Raw genomic sequence first — 16644 nt, forward strand, 5'->3', positions numbered from 1 at the left:
ACTGCACCTCAGATTGCAGCCCAAACAAAAGCTTCACAGAGTTCAAGTAACAGACACATCTCAACATCAACTGTTCAGAGGAGCCTGCGTGAATCAGGCCTTTGTGGTCTAATTGTTGCAAAGGACACCAATAAAATGAAGAGACTTGCTTGGGCCAAGAAACACAAGCAATGAACATTAGACCGATGGAAGCATGGAGGAAGAGGTATGATGGTGCTTTGCTGATGACACTGTCTGTGATTTCCTTCGAATTCAAGGCACACTTAACCAACATGGCTACCACAGCATTCTGTAGCGATACGCCATTTCATCTGGTTTGCACTTAGTGGGACTATAATTTGTTTGTCAATTGGATAATGACCTACCTCCACAATCACTCGACCTCAACCCAATTGAGAAGGTTTGGGATGAATTGGACTGCAGAGTGAAGGAAAAGCTGCCAACTAGTGCTCAGCATATGTGGGAACACCTTCAAGACTGTTGGAAAAGAATTCCAGGTGAAGCTGGTTGAGAGAATGCCCAGAGTGTGCAAAGCTGTCATCTAGGCAATGTGTTGAAGAATTTTTGAAGAATCTAAAAAAATATATATATTTTGATTTGTTAAACACTTTTTTGGTTACTACATGATTCCATATATGTTATTTCATAGTTTTGATGTCTTTCATCAAGAGGCACATGCACATCCTTCTAGAGCAGAGTGCATCATTTAAAGAGGTCACCATGGAGATGACTCTGGCCCAGCTTGGCTCTCCAATCAATCAATTCAAACAGGGACAATGACCTGTGTGCCCAACAGGAGAGGATGGCCACATCACTAAAGGGAGTGAAAGAGAGGGCCTCCACCATCTTCACCCTGCTCCAGAGGAGAGATTTCCACCCTGCCACCATCCAGGGGCTAAATGCCAGCCTCTCTTGGGGCTGTGTCCTATGGCCCAAAGTACACCTGGCCCACCATCCCAGCCTCAGCCTGGACTGCCTTTACGACAATGTACACCTATACAAAGAGGCAGTCCCAACCTTCGCCAGGACGTTAAAGGATGTTCTGGGTGGCCAGACCACCTCACCCCACAGGAGCAGCAGACCAGCCACCAACTCCCTGAGACAAATCAGATACCTGCATCCGGTGGTGCCTCACAGAGACTGGAGAACAGCCAGCAACACTGTCCCCCATAACACCCTCCACCTCTTCTCTCGCAGGAACTGCATGCAGATGCATGGGGCATTGCCCAAGCCATAAGCAGTCAAAGAGACCCCATGCAGAGTTTGGAACATCGCCGGCCACACCACCCTCTTCAATTCCTCCAATAACCTCCCTCCCATGCTACCAAACCAGGCCCGCCTCAGCACAGCTCAACCAGACCCGGCCCATCACAGCACACCAGGCCCATCACAGCACAGCTCAACCAGACCCGGCCCATCACAGCAGAGTTCAACCAGACCCGGCCCATCACAGCATAGCACAACCAGACCCATCACAGCATAGCACAACCAGAGGTGGCCCATCACAGCTTAGCACAACCAGAGCCGGCCCATCACAGCATAGCACAACCAGACCCGGCCCATCACAACACAGCACAACCAGACCCGGCCCATCACAGCATAGCACAACCAGACTCGGCCCATCACAGCACAGCTCTACCAGACCCTGCCCATCACAGCACAGCTCTACCAGACTCGGCCAATCACAGCACAGCTCTACCAGACCCAGACCATCACAGCACAGGTCTACCAGACTCGGCCCATCACAGCACAGCTCTACCAGACTCGGCCCATCACAGCACAGCTCTACCAGACCCGGCCCATCACAGCACAGCTCAACCAGACCCGGCCCATCACAGCACAGCTCTACCAGACTCGGCCCATCACAGCACAGCTCTACCAGACCCTGCCCATCACAGCACAGCTCTACCAGACTCGGCCAATCACAGCACAGCTCTACCAGACCCAGACCATCACAGCACAGGTCTACCAGACTCGGCCCATCACAGCACAGCTCTACCAGACTCGGCCCATCACAGCACAGCTCTACCAGACCCGGCCCATCACAGCACAGCTCAACCAGACCCGGCCCATCACAGCACAGCTCTACCAGACTCGGCCCATCACAGCACAGCTCTACCAGACTCGGCCCATCACAGCACAGCTCTACCAGACCCTGCCCATCACAGCACAGCTCTACCAGACCCGGCCCATCACAGCACAGCTCTACCAGACTCGGCCCATCACAGCACAGCTCTACCAGACTTGGCCCATCACAGCACAGCTCTACCAGACCAGGCCCATCTCAACTCAGCCCAGCTCTACACAGCACCGACCACTACCCTAGGGCCTGGCAGAACACTGTTGAGGGTAGGGCACCACATGATGCCACCCTCCTTAATTCCTCACAACCTCCCTCCTAGGCTTGTTTTGGTTACCCTCCATACTCCCATCCCCGGGACAGGCCGTACACTCCTGCCCACCATGGCAGCCCCAACCGTGCAACAGGAGCCACACCAAGGCTGTGCATACTCAGAATGGCGCATTGGCAGCCACTCCGATCCCCTGCAGCAACTCCACTCCTTTGGCGGGAGCTTCATCAGGGTGGACTGAGCTCTGCCAACACTGCTCTTCCAGTTCCCCCCCAGTCCCTGCATCCAGCGACTGGAGGGAGGTCTGTCAAATGCTCAGTCTGCTCTGCTCTCATGTGGTTGGCCAGAGACCTTGGCAAAGTCTTAGCTCACTCAACAAATAGCTGCAGATGATCCTGTGCCTGTTAGCTCTTATGGGAATGATCTGCTTTTAAATCTCGTAGGGGGCTTTGGATAATTAACCTAAATGTGCAAAATATGATTTAAAAAATGGACACAATTGACATTTGGGTACAGGAAACATGGTTAAATGGTTAAGTATCTGATAAAGACATTGAAGTAAATTATTATAATGTAGATGGGACAGATTACATAAAGGGGGAGAAGTGGTCATATATGTCAAATCTAATTTCATGGAGTCCCAATCTTTAAATATTTTTGTTCCCAAGACATTTGAGCTCCTGGTTGTAGATGTGTCCATAAACCAGAATACATGTTTATTTGTTGCTGGTATTTACCGCCCCCTGCTGCCATTGTGGATGCTATTGGTGCCAAATCCAAGTCTTTTAACGCCTTTCTTTAATCCTCGGAGTTGGTCATTTTAGGGGATTTGAATCTGGATTGGCTGTTCCCGCCCTCAGATCAATTTAAGAGACACTGATTTGAAGTGGATTTAACAAGTGTTGTTTACACTCAGTGTATATAACATATGTTATTATAATTTGTATTTAAAAATACACCTCCCCCAAAACACCCCACCCTGGTGGACACACAAAAGCTAACAAACAAGAAATGACCCTAACAAACTACAAAAGGACAATAAACAGGTATTACATATATAAACACACACACAAAAAAACAATAAATACAACTCAACAAACAAAACAATAAATACAACTCAACAAACAAAACAATAAATACAACTCAACAAACAAAACAAAACAACTACTAGAATGTGTCTGGTGTTCAGGAGCACCTTTCCTTTGTCTATGAAATCAGACCATCCCTCTTGACATGTTCTGTGGTCCCACTTATTAGTCAAATCTTGAGACCTCACACTTTATTTTGCAATCAATCCTTCTAGTGTATAATAGTGTTTGAATAATAGTGTTATTTTGAAAGCATCCAATACTAACATATTTGTTTTCTGAGATTTCAAATGAAAACCTTCCCCAGCAGAATTAAGAGATTGTATATCGTTTTGCAAATGGAAAATATGTCCATAAAAAAGAGGATTAGAACTAGAACGGCAGCGAAACTCGAAATGCATCATTATGGATAAATAGAGTCTATTATAATCAGCAATGATCTGCCTGTTCTCTGTCCAAACTGAGCAGGATATCAGCAGTGAGGGGATGTTGATGGATACACCAGAAACATCCTCAGAATCAGAGGCATCACCTTCATAAACAGGGAAATGCAGGGTCACATTTGTTGTTTGGTGTAAATTAAACAGATATTTCTAAACTACCACTGAGTGAAGCTGGATCCCTCCCTCCCTCCCTCACTCTCTTCTTATTAGGACGTATTGGTCCCGGTGTCTGTGTCCTTGCTGTACCAACCAGTCCCGACCCATCTCCTCTCCCTCCTGGCCTGCATGTTGTCATAGAGACAGGGTCATGGCCACCTTCAAGGGGATCTTGACGCAGGAGTTCTGGCGTTGCATGGGGGCAGAGTTCCTAGCCATGATAATCTTTGTCCCACCCTGACCTAGTCCTCCTGACCTAGCACCCACCCTGACCTAGTCCTCCTGACCTAGCACCCACCCTGACCTAGTCCTCCTGACCTAGCACCCACCCTGACCTAGTCCTCCTGACCTAGCACCCACCCTGACCTAGTCCTCCTGACCTAGCACCCACTCTGACCTAGTCCTCCTGACCTAGCACCCACTCTGACCTAGTCCTCCTGACCTAGCACCCACCCTGACCTAGTCCTCCTGACCTAGTCCTCCTGACCTAGCACCCACTCTGACCTAGTCCTCCTGACCTAGTCCTCCTGACCTAGCACCCACCCTGACCTAGTCCTCCTGACCTAGTCCTCCTGACCTAGCACCCACCCTGACCTAGTCCTCCTGACCTAGTCCTCCTGACCTAGCACCCACTCTGACCTAGTCCTCCTGACCTAGCACCCACCCTGACCTAGTCCTCCTGACCTAGCACCCACTCTGACCTAGTCCTCCTGACCTAGCACCCACCCTGACCTAGTCCTCCTGACCTAGCACCCACCCTGACCTAGTCCTCCTGACCTAGTCCTCATCTCCCTCTGCTTCGGAATCAGCATTGCCACCCTGGTCAAGTGTTTTGGACACATAAGGGAGACAGAGTCTGAACATTAACCTTGATTAGTTGTCATATTAGCTGTCATCATCACTGAAGAGGAACTCAAAGTTGAAGTTGTTATGGGTAGTCATTGTCCGAGTCTAAAATGGCACACTATTCCCTACATAGTGAACTATTTTTAATCAGAGCTCTATGGGCCCTGGTCAAAAGTTGACCCGGGATAAAACCAGTATCACGATACATGTTAGTATCGTGGCAAGGAAACAAAACAAAAACACAAAGCAGATTTAATTTCTTTAGGAAAACAGCCCTAATGTTGGAAACAAACATCATTATGTTGTCATCCAGAGTCACATGTATTTATTTTCCCAGCTATAGCATACTATATTTTACATACAGCAGGTTTTTAAAGGACCAACGAGTTTTTTCATTTAGTCAAAAGTAGTGCACTACATAGGGAAAGGGGTGGCATTTGGGATTTAGCCCTTGTCATCAAGTCTACTGCACGTGCCTTACATCCTGTCTTGTTTGCTAACCAAGGTCATGTGACTCTCCCCAGGTGAACACCAGTATCTCTGTGGGCCATCACCTTCGAACTCATCTTCACCATGTTAGCCACCTGTGACCCCAAATGCAGAGACCTGAAGGGCTCAGCTGCCCTGGCAATCGGCTTCTCTGTCTGCATCGGACACCTGTTCGATCTGAGTACTACCTCAGATAGCCAACAGAGTTTGCCACTCTTCATCAGTCAACAAACCCCAACCCTAGTACTAACTCTAGCCCCTAAACCTAACCCTAGCACTAACTCTAGCCCCTAAACCTAACCCTAGCACTAACTCTAGCCCCTAAATCTAACCCTAGCACTAACTCTAGCCCCTAAACCTAACCCTAGTACTAACTCTAGCCCCTAAACCTAACCCTAGCACTAACTCTATCCCCTAAACCTAACCCTAGCACTAACTCTAGCCCCTAAACCTAACCCTAGTACTAACTCTAGCCCCTAAACCCAACCCTAGTACTAACTCTAGCCCCTAAACCCAACCCTAGTACTAACTCTAGCCCCTAAACCTAACCCTAGCACTAACTCTAGCCACTAAACCTAACCCTAGCACTAACTCTAGCCCCTAAACCTAACCCTAGCACCCACTCTAGCCCCTAAACCTAACCCTAGCACTAACTCTAGCCCCTAAACCTAACCCTAGCACTAACTCTAGCCCCTAAACCTAACCCTAGCACTAACTCTAGCCCCTAAACCTAACCCTAGCACTAACTCTAGCCCCTAAACCTAACCCTAGCACTAACTCTAGCCCCTAAACCTAACCCTAGCACTAACTCTAGCCCCTAAACCCAACCCTAGCACTAACTCTAGCCCCTAAACCCAACCCTAGCACTAACTCTAGCCCCTAAAACTAACCCTAGCACTAACTCTAGCCCCTAAACCTAACCCTAGCACTAACTCTAGCCCCTAAACCTAACCCAAGCACTAACTCTAGCCCCTAAACCTAACCCTAGCACCAACTCTAGCCCCTAAACCTAACTCTAGCACTAACTCTAGCCCCTAAAACTAACCCTAGCACTAACTCTAGCCCCTAAACCTAACCCTAGCACTAACTCTAGCCCCTAAACCTAACCCTAGCACTATTTCTAGCCCCTAAACCTAACCCTAAACCTAACCCTAGCCGTAGGTATCACTACACTACCCTAAGCCCTCTGGTTGGAATGTCCCAATTAGTATGTGTGTGTAATATCTCTCCTCTGTTTAGCTTCCCTACACTGGTGCCAGTGTGAATCTTGCTCGATCATTCGGACCTGCCATGGTCACCTGGAGCTGGGAGAACCACTGAGTAAGAGTGAACAAATGAAACACAACACACAGAACCACATACAACCATATACAACCATACACAACCACATGAAATCATCAACTTCGTCAACTTCTACACCTGCATTGCTTGCTGTTTGGGGTTTTAGGCTGGGTTTCTGTACAGCACTTTGAGATATCAGCTGATGTACGAAGGGCTATATAAATACATTTGATTTGATTTGATGAAGTCCCTCAAACCCAACCAGCATACAACCACAACCACAAAAACATTGACGCAATGCACAACCACACAAAAGCTGTATAAACTGCGCACCCTGTGTTTACACACACAAAGAGAGAGCTCAAGCAGATCATTTAGTGGTTTCATGCATTGTGTTAATACAACTGTATGGTAAATAATGTATTGTATTATTTTGGAGTCACAGTAAAAGTGGCACAATACATGATGTACCATACATTTCTATTGGGAACAAAATCATCTGAAACACAACCAAAACAAACAGCAAATGCATCTAACAAGTTTGTAGAGTCACACGCTTGGAATATGGGACAAAATACTCCAATTTATAGAAGTGAATTTTCCCGAATACTTTTGGCCCCTAAAATGAGGGGACTATGTACAAAAGGTGCTGTAATTTCTAAACGGTTTACCCAAAACACCCTCAAATTAAAGCTGACAGTCTGCACTTTTAGCTCATAGTCATTGTATCATTTCAAATCCAAAGTGCTGGAATACCGTGTGTCACTGACCCAATACTTTTGGAGCTCACTGTAGAAACCGACACAGACCTAAGACTCACAGCACCAGTCCTTCTTTCAGTGCACATGGTGAAGTCTCTACCCTCTCTGCTGAGTGCGTCTCTCTTTATCTTTATATTGTTATTGGCCTGAACGGTTCTCCACTAGATAACATTTATTGATATTGAGTCACTACCGTTATATGTAATATGTGTATAATAAGACAGGGATGTGACAGAGTGGCTTAGAGAGATTTATTCTACCTTCATACTACTGTGTTTATTTCAACTGTTTTACTGTTTCCCTTCCTTTAGATGATTGCTATTGTCCTCCCCTCCTATCCCTCTCTCACAAACATATTTAATCACACACACACTGATCTTCCTCTGTTTTAAGTGAATACTATAATTGATAAAATGATTATTTAAAGAGCACATAATGATTATTGCTCAGCCAGAAGGATTAAGCAGTTTTGTGCTGTTTTTATACAGTTAATATTGTTGTAATGGATAAGACCTCATGTTGGACAGATCTCTTGAATTTTATATCAGTTGTCTTTCCACTGAGCTGTGCTGCAGTATACTGAGGTACCTCATCACTAATACAGTGAACTGGCCGATGGATTGGTTGGTTTGTTGATTGATTCATTGATTGATTGATTGGTTTAGCAACATGATTCATAATCTAGAGTATGCTTTCCCTAACCCACCACTATCGGATACAGTGTTTTACAAAACAAATCCCCTGCGTTTGAGGCTCCTAAGTGGAACTGAAGTTTGATCAATGTTAAGGTGTACTTACCACTTTCTAACAGCAGAGGGCACCAAAGACCTCAGGAAAGGCTTGACAGGTTTTCAAGTTTTTGGGAAAGCACAAGCATGTGCATGCCTGAGTGTTTTCTGTGTGTTTGTGAGCACACGTGTTGTGCGTGCATTTATGTGAGTGTACGGTAGGCCAGTCCCAGGACCGTGCTTTGTAAACTGTTGGTACAGTGGAGTCCCTCTCTCCTCAGAGAGCTCTGTGTTCATCCTGTGGCTATCTATTACAATTTTAAGCATAATTGCTCCATTTAAATTAACTGGAGGGAGAAAAAACACAATTCTTCCCATTTAAATTAATTGACCAGAATAGCAAGACACAGACATGCTGTAGTTGTCCACAAATACCACAAGGACATAGAGACAGGGACATAGAAAGTGCTAGCTATGTCAATACCTTGTTCTGTTGCTGGACATTCTGGCAATGAGGGAGATGTTTAGCCTCAGAATGTGAAGGACATCACACAGCCTCATTGTACTGTGAATGGGAGGAGTCAGATGACAAGCCTGAATGAGAATAAAACAGGGCAGGCTGATTACACACAGCCATGAGCTCCCCTTGTTCTGATGAGTACCTCCACTGAGGAAGTTGAAATATAAAGTATTATCGATGTCTGACTGACTGACTGGTGTTTAATATTTACCAATTTGTGGTGGAATATCATAGGAGACCAATCAAACAAGACATGCCTGAAGGTGTGCCCAGCCTACTGTCTCCCTGTATGTGGCTTCTCATCATCAACAGATCAGATCACCAAACCACTGCAATACTAACACAAAGTTACCACAACCATTGAGAGATCCTCAAAGTTGACACAATCATACTCATCAGTGTGCTGGTAGTTAGGGACCATATCCTCCCCTCAGTGGCAACAGGGACCAAATGATCCACAGGTGGTGCACCGTTGTCAGGACAGTAACCACTACTATAGGGCTGTGACCAAGGTGACGCTAACTCACTCAGAGAATTGTTACCACACAACTGTAAGAAAACAACCCAGTCAGAATAGAGTTGCTGATAATAGCTCATTATGGCGCTCTTTCCCAATCTCTATCGCTCTTTGACTTCCTCTCCATTCTCTCTCCTTCCACTTCCCTGTGTCTGTTGTTCACCCTTCCTCTCCATTCTCTCTCCTTCCACTTTCCTGTGTCTGTTGTTCACCATTCTCACTCCTTCCACTTCCCTGTGTCTGTTGTTCACCATTCTCCCTCCTTCCACTTCCCTGTGTCTGTTGTTCACCATTCTCTCTCCTTCCACTTCCCTGTGTCTGTTGTTCACCATTCTCTCTCCTTCCACTTCCCTGTGTCTGTTGTTCACCCTTCCTCTCCATTCTCTCCTTCCACTTCCCTGTGTCTGTTGTTCACCATTCTCTCTCCTTCCACTTCCCTGTGTCTGTTGTTCTCCATTCTCTCTCCTTCCACTTCCCTGTGTCTGTTGTTCACCATTCTCACTCCTTCCACTTCCCTGTGTCTGTTGTTCACCCTTCCTCTCCATTCTCTCTCCTTCCACTTCCCTGTGTCTGTTGTTCACCATTCTCACTCCTTCCACTTCCCTGTGTCTGTTGTGCACCCTTCCTCTCCATTCTCTCTCCTTCCACTTCCCTGTGTCTGTTGTTCACCCTTCCTCTCCATTCTCTCTCCTTCCACTTGCCTGTGTCTGTTGTTCACCCTTCCTCTCCATTCTCTCTCCTTCCACTTTCCTGTGTCTGTTGTTCACCCTTCCTCTCCATTCTCTCTCCTTCCACTTCCCTGTGTCAGTTGTTCACCCTTCCTCTCCCTCCACTTTCCTGCTGTTGTTCACCCTTCCTCTCCATTCTCTCTCCTTCCACTTTCCCATGTCTGTTGTTCACCCTTCCTCTCCATTCTCTCTCCTTCCACTTCCCTGTGTCTGTTGTTCACCATTCTCACTCCTTCCACTTCCCTGTGTCTGTTGTTCAACCTGCCTCTCCATTCTCGCTCCTTCCACTTCCCTGTGTCTGTTGTTCACCATTCTCACTCCTTCCACTTCCCTGTGTCTGTTGTTCACCCTTCCTCTCCATTCTCTCTCCTTCCACTTCCCTGTGTCTGTTGTTCACCCTTCCTCTCCATTCTCCTCTCCTTCCACTTCCCTATGTCTGTTGTTCACCCTTCCTCTCCATTCTCTCTCCTTCCACTTCCCTGTGTCTGTTGTTCACCCTTCCTCTCCATTCTCTCTCCTTCCACTTCCCTGTGTCAGTTGTTCACCCTTCCTCTCCCTCCACTTTCCTGCTGTTGTTCACCCTTCCTCTCCATTCTCTCTCCTTCCACTTTCCCGTGTCTGTTGTTCACCCTTCCTCTCCATTCTCTCTCCTTCCACTTCCCTGTGTCAGTTGTTCACCCTTCCTCTCCATCCACTTTCCTGTGTCTGTTGTTCACCCTTCCTCTCCATTCTTTCTCCTTCCACTTTCCTGTGTCTGTTGTTCACCCTTCCTCTCCATTCTCTCTCCCTCCACTTTCCTGTCTGTTGTTCACCCTTCCTCTCCCTCCACTTTCCTGTGTCTGTTGTTTGCCCTTCCTTTACATCTCTCTGAGCCCAAGTAGACTCCCAAATTCAGGACGAGAAAGTAATTAATGGTGGCTTACGGGCATGGTGTCACTATTGTGTTCTAAGCCCTTTGATCAGCACCTACTGTGGATATATGAGCTGCATGACTTATTGGGCTGCATTAAAACTGAAACATTTACCTGACAGAGAGAGCAAGATAGAAAGAGAGATACATAGTTTTTATGGGAATAAAAAAACATACACAATAATGAAATTAGACATGTAGACACACTTTATCCATTTCTTTCTGAATAGTCAACACAGTCTGACTCCTATCTCTTCCTCTTGATTGAGATTCACACTGTTGATTGGTCCATTGGTCCAGTGTCCAAGAGGTGTACTTTCTCTAATGTATAGTAAGATACATATTTGATTTCGATAGATAGTGGCAGTTGACACAAGCTACAGTTTATTTAACCACCATCATCTGCTGTTTCCCTGCCTGGCACACAGCAGTGTCTCTCTATCCAAGAAAAGTGCCCGCGGAAGGTCTCCATCAAAACTAATCATCACGAATAACATCAGCCTCTCCCGCCGAGTGGAGTAGCGCAGGCGAGCTAAAGGTGGGAGTGCGAGAGCCACAACTCTATTGCGAGGGGGCTTTCCAAACAAACCAGCTGTATAATATAATAATAATTATTGTATAGAGTTGATCATTAGAAAAGGTATAAACGGAATCCAGAATAATTTTCATTTGATATGATGCAGGAATACGATAATTGTCTCCTGATCTTAGCCTGAGGGACTAGTGGAGCCTTGGAGCGACTGTTCTGTCTTCCGTCCCTCGCCAGGCTAATGCATTTCTCTGTAGCGTGCCGGGAAAGCAGCATACCGCCGTTTTTCAGAGAGAAAAGCCGATAATTGATGTTTCAGGTAAGAACTGTCTGAAATGTGGTTCATTTTTAATTTCCTCGTAAAGATTGTGGAGGTGGTTGGTGCAACTTATATGGGCGAGGGGAGCAGCACTGTTTTGCCCATGGGGTAGGATAGTGGACAAGCCTACAGTTTGCTGCTAAAATGAATCATCACTTGTGGTGAGGAAATACTGATCTCTGTTAGTTTTGGAAGTTGTCGCTGTCCATGGTCCTGCACATGTAGAGTGTGTTGATGGCTTGTCAGGAGTAGCTGACCAGGGCAGTGCTGAATGGACAGCTCCCAGGTGTTCACCATGCGGGAATGCCCTCTCATGGTGATGCACCTTATTCAATTACAAAGTTAAATATGGAAATAAATTAATGACAATATTCTGTTGTTATACTGCAGTTCTATTGTTCACCGTAAGAATCTCATCATACTTACATGTTTCATATTTCCCCACACTCTGGGACACTGTGTGTGTGTGTGTGTGTGTGTTGTTGTGCTTACTTGTGTGCAGCTTGCATGTGTGAGTGTGTGTAGAGCAGACACAGTGTATAGAATGCAGTCAGCCCTGAGCCATCCAGTTGTTTGGCATGTCATTAATAATGGATCCTAGAACTCATTAAAGCTGAAGTGACAGCTTGCTATTTACGCTGGCTGGTAGGGAGAGAAACATGCTTATAGATGTACATTCCAAAGCATGTCTGTTCTCCTGCTGTTCATACCTTTTCAGGATAATTACATGTTTTAGGAGGATAAAATACCAAATATATGATCAGAAAGTATATATGGGTTTGATAGAGTAGGTAAGACATTAAAGACATGCTCCGGAACTTTGGCGACTAAGTATTTTTTAAACCTCCTGATGCACACACAGCAGAGCGAGAGAGAGAGATCAATGTGTGGTGAACATATCTGCACCTGTGACTTTAAATAAGCAATTTCCGGGGATCACTTTTGGCTTGTGAGCGCTTCCAGAACTACTGGCTAAAAAAGTATACCAAAGTACCAGGGGATCTGATCAAAGGTGTTATGGTGTAGGCCTACCTCATATGTGGTTATTACACTATTGTAAAGTCTTTACACTGCGAATGATTGTGCAGTTGTGTAGGTATTTTTTGTTATAATGATATTTATATTGTGTATGTAAGGGATGGTGTACAACTGGCTGTGTAATCTAGTCTTCTAGGTTTTCCTACATTCTTTCTTGTGACAAGCATTGCTCTGATAGGCTTTGTATGTATGCAAATAGAGTTTCTGAATTAGTGTGTTTGATATAGTGGGCATGTTTACATGGTGTTACAGGTCTCTCCCGCGAAGACAGACAGTTAAACAGAGTGTTTGTCCCTGACTGTGATCTCATTAGAGACTACTGCTGGGAAGACTGGTTGTAGTCAATAGTGAGTGTGAAGGGCAGGTGTAATGTGAGCACTTTCTGTTTATATAAGAACATGCAAACACACACACACACACACTTTATATACTCACACACTCTTTCACACACAAACATGTCAACACAAACATCCCTCTTTCATGCCAGCCATATTCTGAGGGAGCATCTCTATCTAATGCATGGTGTTCATTTCGTAGGTTTTGACAAGGTGCCTCAGAGAGTGAGAGAGAGCTTTGTTCTTTGTGTAAGTGATTTTTCTACTACAACTTCTCCCTATCTCTGCAGATTAGTCAGGGAGTAAATTACCTACCTGCACACAAAAAAAAGCGCAATCCTACACACTTTACTTCCACGCGGCACACAGATATCCTTTTGAAGAGCGGCTACGTTATTCCCGGAGCCCCCAAGGCTCTCCTGACATGCAAATCATCATAAAATTAAATGTAAAACTCTAATATGTATTCTGGGGCCCTTCTCTTATCAGCAACTGCACAAGCGGCATATAAATCAGGCTGGGATCAGACGCCACAGCAAAGGTCTCAACTTAAAAGGCCTGGCTAATTGCTAATTGGGTACGGAGGTGCAAAACGCAGCGTGGGTGTTTTTTCCAAATGTCTCAGCCTTCCTTACTGGTGATATGCCTTGGAGGCTGAGACACGGTCAGAGACAAAAGACACTGCTTCAGTTAAGAAAAGAGGTTTCAGAAAGGAACGTTTCACGTTGGCTGTTTCTGTAGGTCTGTGTTTGCTTGTTGGTTGCTCTCTCCTGTACTGGACCTAGATTCATCTTCCACCAAAAACAACACATTTTCAAAGGAAAAAGTCAATTTAAAGTGATTTTCAGTCCCTCAATGTGTGCAGGTTTAGGATCAAGGTATTTCATATTCATTTCCTCACATATGTAACATTCTGACACATTCACATCACACTCACTCAGAAAATATGGTTATATTGCTATGTTCTACTCTCTGCACTGCTGTGATGGATTGAAGTGGATCACACTGCTTTTTCCATTGTAATAAATGTCATTAACACACTCCCCATAGATACACACTGTCGGGTCTGTCTATCAGACGATTTCCATTACTGCCACACAACACCTAATTACCCAAGACATTACCCCCACGACATTACCCACAACATTACCCACGACATTACCCACGACATCCAGCACTGCTATATAGCAGCAAAGATAAACAGACTGCCTGAGATTAGTTCACCATCATATTACATTTGAATTTAAATGACAGCTCTGTTAGGCACTTGGCTTCTCACAGGTCTTCCCGTTTTGTTACTCTGAGTAAAGTTAGAGAAGAGGGTCTTCAACATTACAACTCTCTACATCTATCTCCTAAAGTCAGGGAAATGTTCACTGTATGTCTATATGAATCCGAAGTTGGCAGCATAAGAAGTCTATGAACTTCCACAAGGGCAACATACAGTACAGTGAGCTCCAAAAGCATTGGGAGAGGGACACGTTTTTCTTGTTGTTTTGGCTCTGTACTCCAGCACTTTGGACTTGAAATGATACAATGACTATGAGGTTAACGTGCAGCCTGTTCATTTGAGGGTATTTTCATCCCTATCGGGTAAACCGTTTAGAAATTACAACACTTTTTGTACATAGTCCCCCCATTTTAGGGGACCAAAAGTATTGGGACAAATTCACTTAAATGTGTATTAAAGTAATCAAAAGTTGAGTATTTGGTCCCATATTCATAGCATGCAATGATTACATCAAGCTTGTTGGATGTATTTGCTGTTTGTTTTCGTTGTTTCTGATTATTTTGTGCCCAATAGAAATTAATGGTAAATTATGTATTGTGTCATTTTGGAGTTGTTTTAATTGTAAATAAGAATAAAATATATGTTTCTCAACACTTCTCCATTAATGTGGACGCTACCATGATTACAGGTAATCCTGAGTGAATAGTGAATAAAGATGAGTGAGAAAGTTACAGAGGCAGAAATATTATACCCCCCAAAAATGCTAAATTCCCTGGTTATCATAGCCGCGGGAAGTAGGGGTGCTAAGGGTGCTGCATCAACCCCTGATAAATCACAATTAAAAATATATACCGTATTTCCAGTAACAGTGAAAAGTTATTCCAGGGTTTTTCTTAATTTTTACTATTTTCTACATTGCAGAATAATAGTGAAGACATCAAAACTATGAAATAACACATATGGAATCATGTAGTAAGCAAAAAAAGTGTTAAGCAAATCAAAATAGATTTTAGATTTTAGATTCTTCAAAGTAGCCACCTTTTGCCTTAATGACAGCTTTGCACACTCTTGCTTCATGTTTTTCTTTTATAGAACCTTAGGAAAGGGTTCTTTATAACACCATACAGGTTCCATTTAGAACCTGATGAACATGATTCTTTATAGAATCTTCAAAAAAAGGTTCCAATAGCACTAAAAAGGGTTCCGCTATGGTTACAAGCCAAAGAATCCTTATTTCAATCAATCAATCGCTCAATCAAGCAATCAAATGTATTTATAAAGCTCTTTCTATATCAGCAGATGTCACAAAGTGCTTATACAGAAGCCCAGCCTAAAACTCCAAAGACACCAAAGAGCAAGCAATGCAGATATAGAAGCAAGGTAGCTCTGAAAAACTCCCTAGAAAGGCAGGAACCTAGGAAGAAAACTAGAGAGGAACCAGGCTCCGAGGGGTTGCCAGTCCTCTTTCTGGCTGTGCCGGGTGGAGATTGTAAGGGTACATAGCCATTAAGGCCAGATCATTCTTCAAGATATTGAAAACGTTCACATACGACCAGCAGACCAAATAGTAATCACAGTGGTTATATGGGGTACAACAGGTCAGCACCACAGTAGTTAATGTCAGCTGGCGTTTCATAGCCGAGCATTCAGAGGTTGAGACTGCAGGAGCAAAAGAAAGAGAGAAAGAGAGAGATCACATAGGATGCCAGATAAGACAGGATAATTACACCAGATAGGAAAGGTCCTAGCCACCTGGCACATACACTATTGCAGTATAGATACGAGAGACTGAGACAGGGGGGGTTGGAGAACACCCGGACAGGGCCAAACAGGCAGGATATAACCCCAATCACAGCACCCACACCACCAAAGGGATATCAACAGACCACTAACTTACTACCCTGAGACAAGGTTGAGTATAGCCCACGAAGATCACCCTCACTGCACGAGCCGGAAGGGGTGCAAAACCAGACAGAAAGATCACGTCAGTGACTCAACCCACTCAAGTCAAGTATAGTGGAAAAAAGCCTGGCATGACGTGATGCACCCTTCCTAAGGATGGCATGGGGGAGCGCGAGTAAGCCGGTGACTCGGCCCCCATAACAGGGTCAGAGGCAGAGAATCACAGTGGAGAGAGGGGAGCCGGCCAGGCAGAGACCGCAACGGGGGTTCGTCATTCCAGTGCCTTGACATTCACCTTCGCACCCCTGGGCCAAACTACACTCAATCATAGGACCAACTGAAGAGATGAGTCATTCGGAAACATTGTGTTTCCGAATGACTTCACCAAGAGGTAGCATATAGGGTGAGAACAGAACCTTGAGGACCAGTGAAACTTACCATCGATTTGTCAGAGGACAATCCATCCACAGAG

Source organism: Oncorhynchus kisutch, linkage group LG13 (genome assembly GCF_002021735.2).
Source record: "Oncorhynchus kisutch isolate 150728-3 linkage group LG13, Okis_V2, whole genome shotgun sequence".
NCBI classification, from domain to species: Eukaryota; Metazoa; Chordata; class Actinopteri; order Salmoniformes; family Salmonidae; genus Oncorhynchus; species Oncorhynchus kisutch.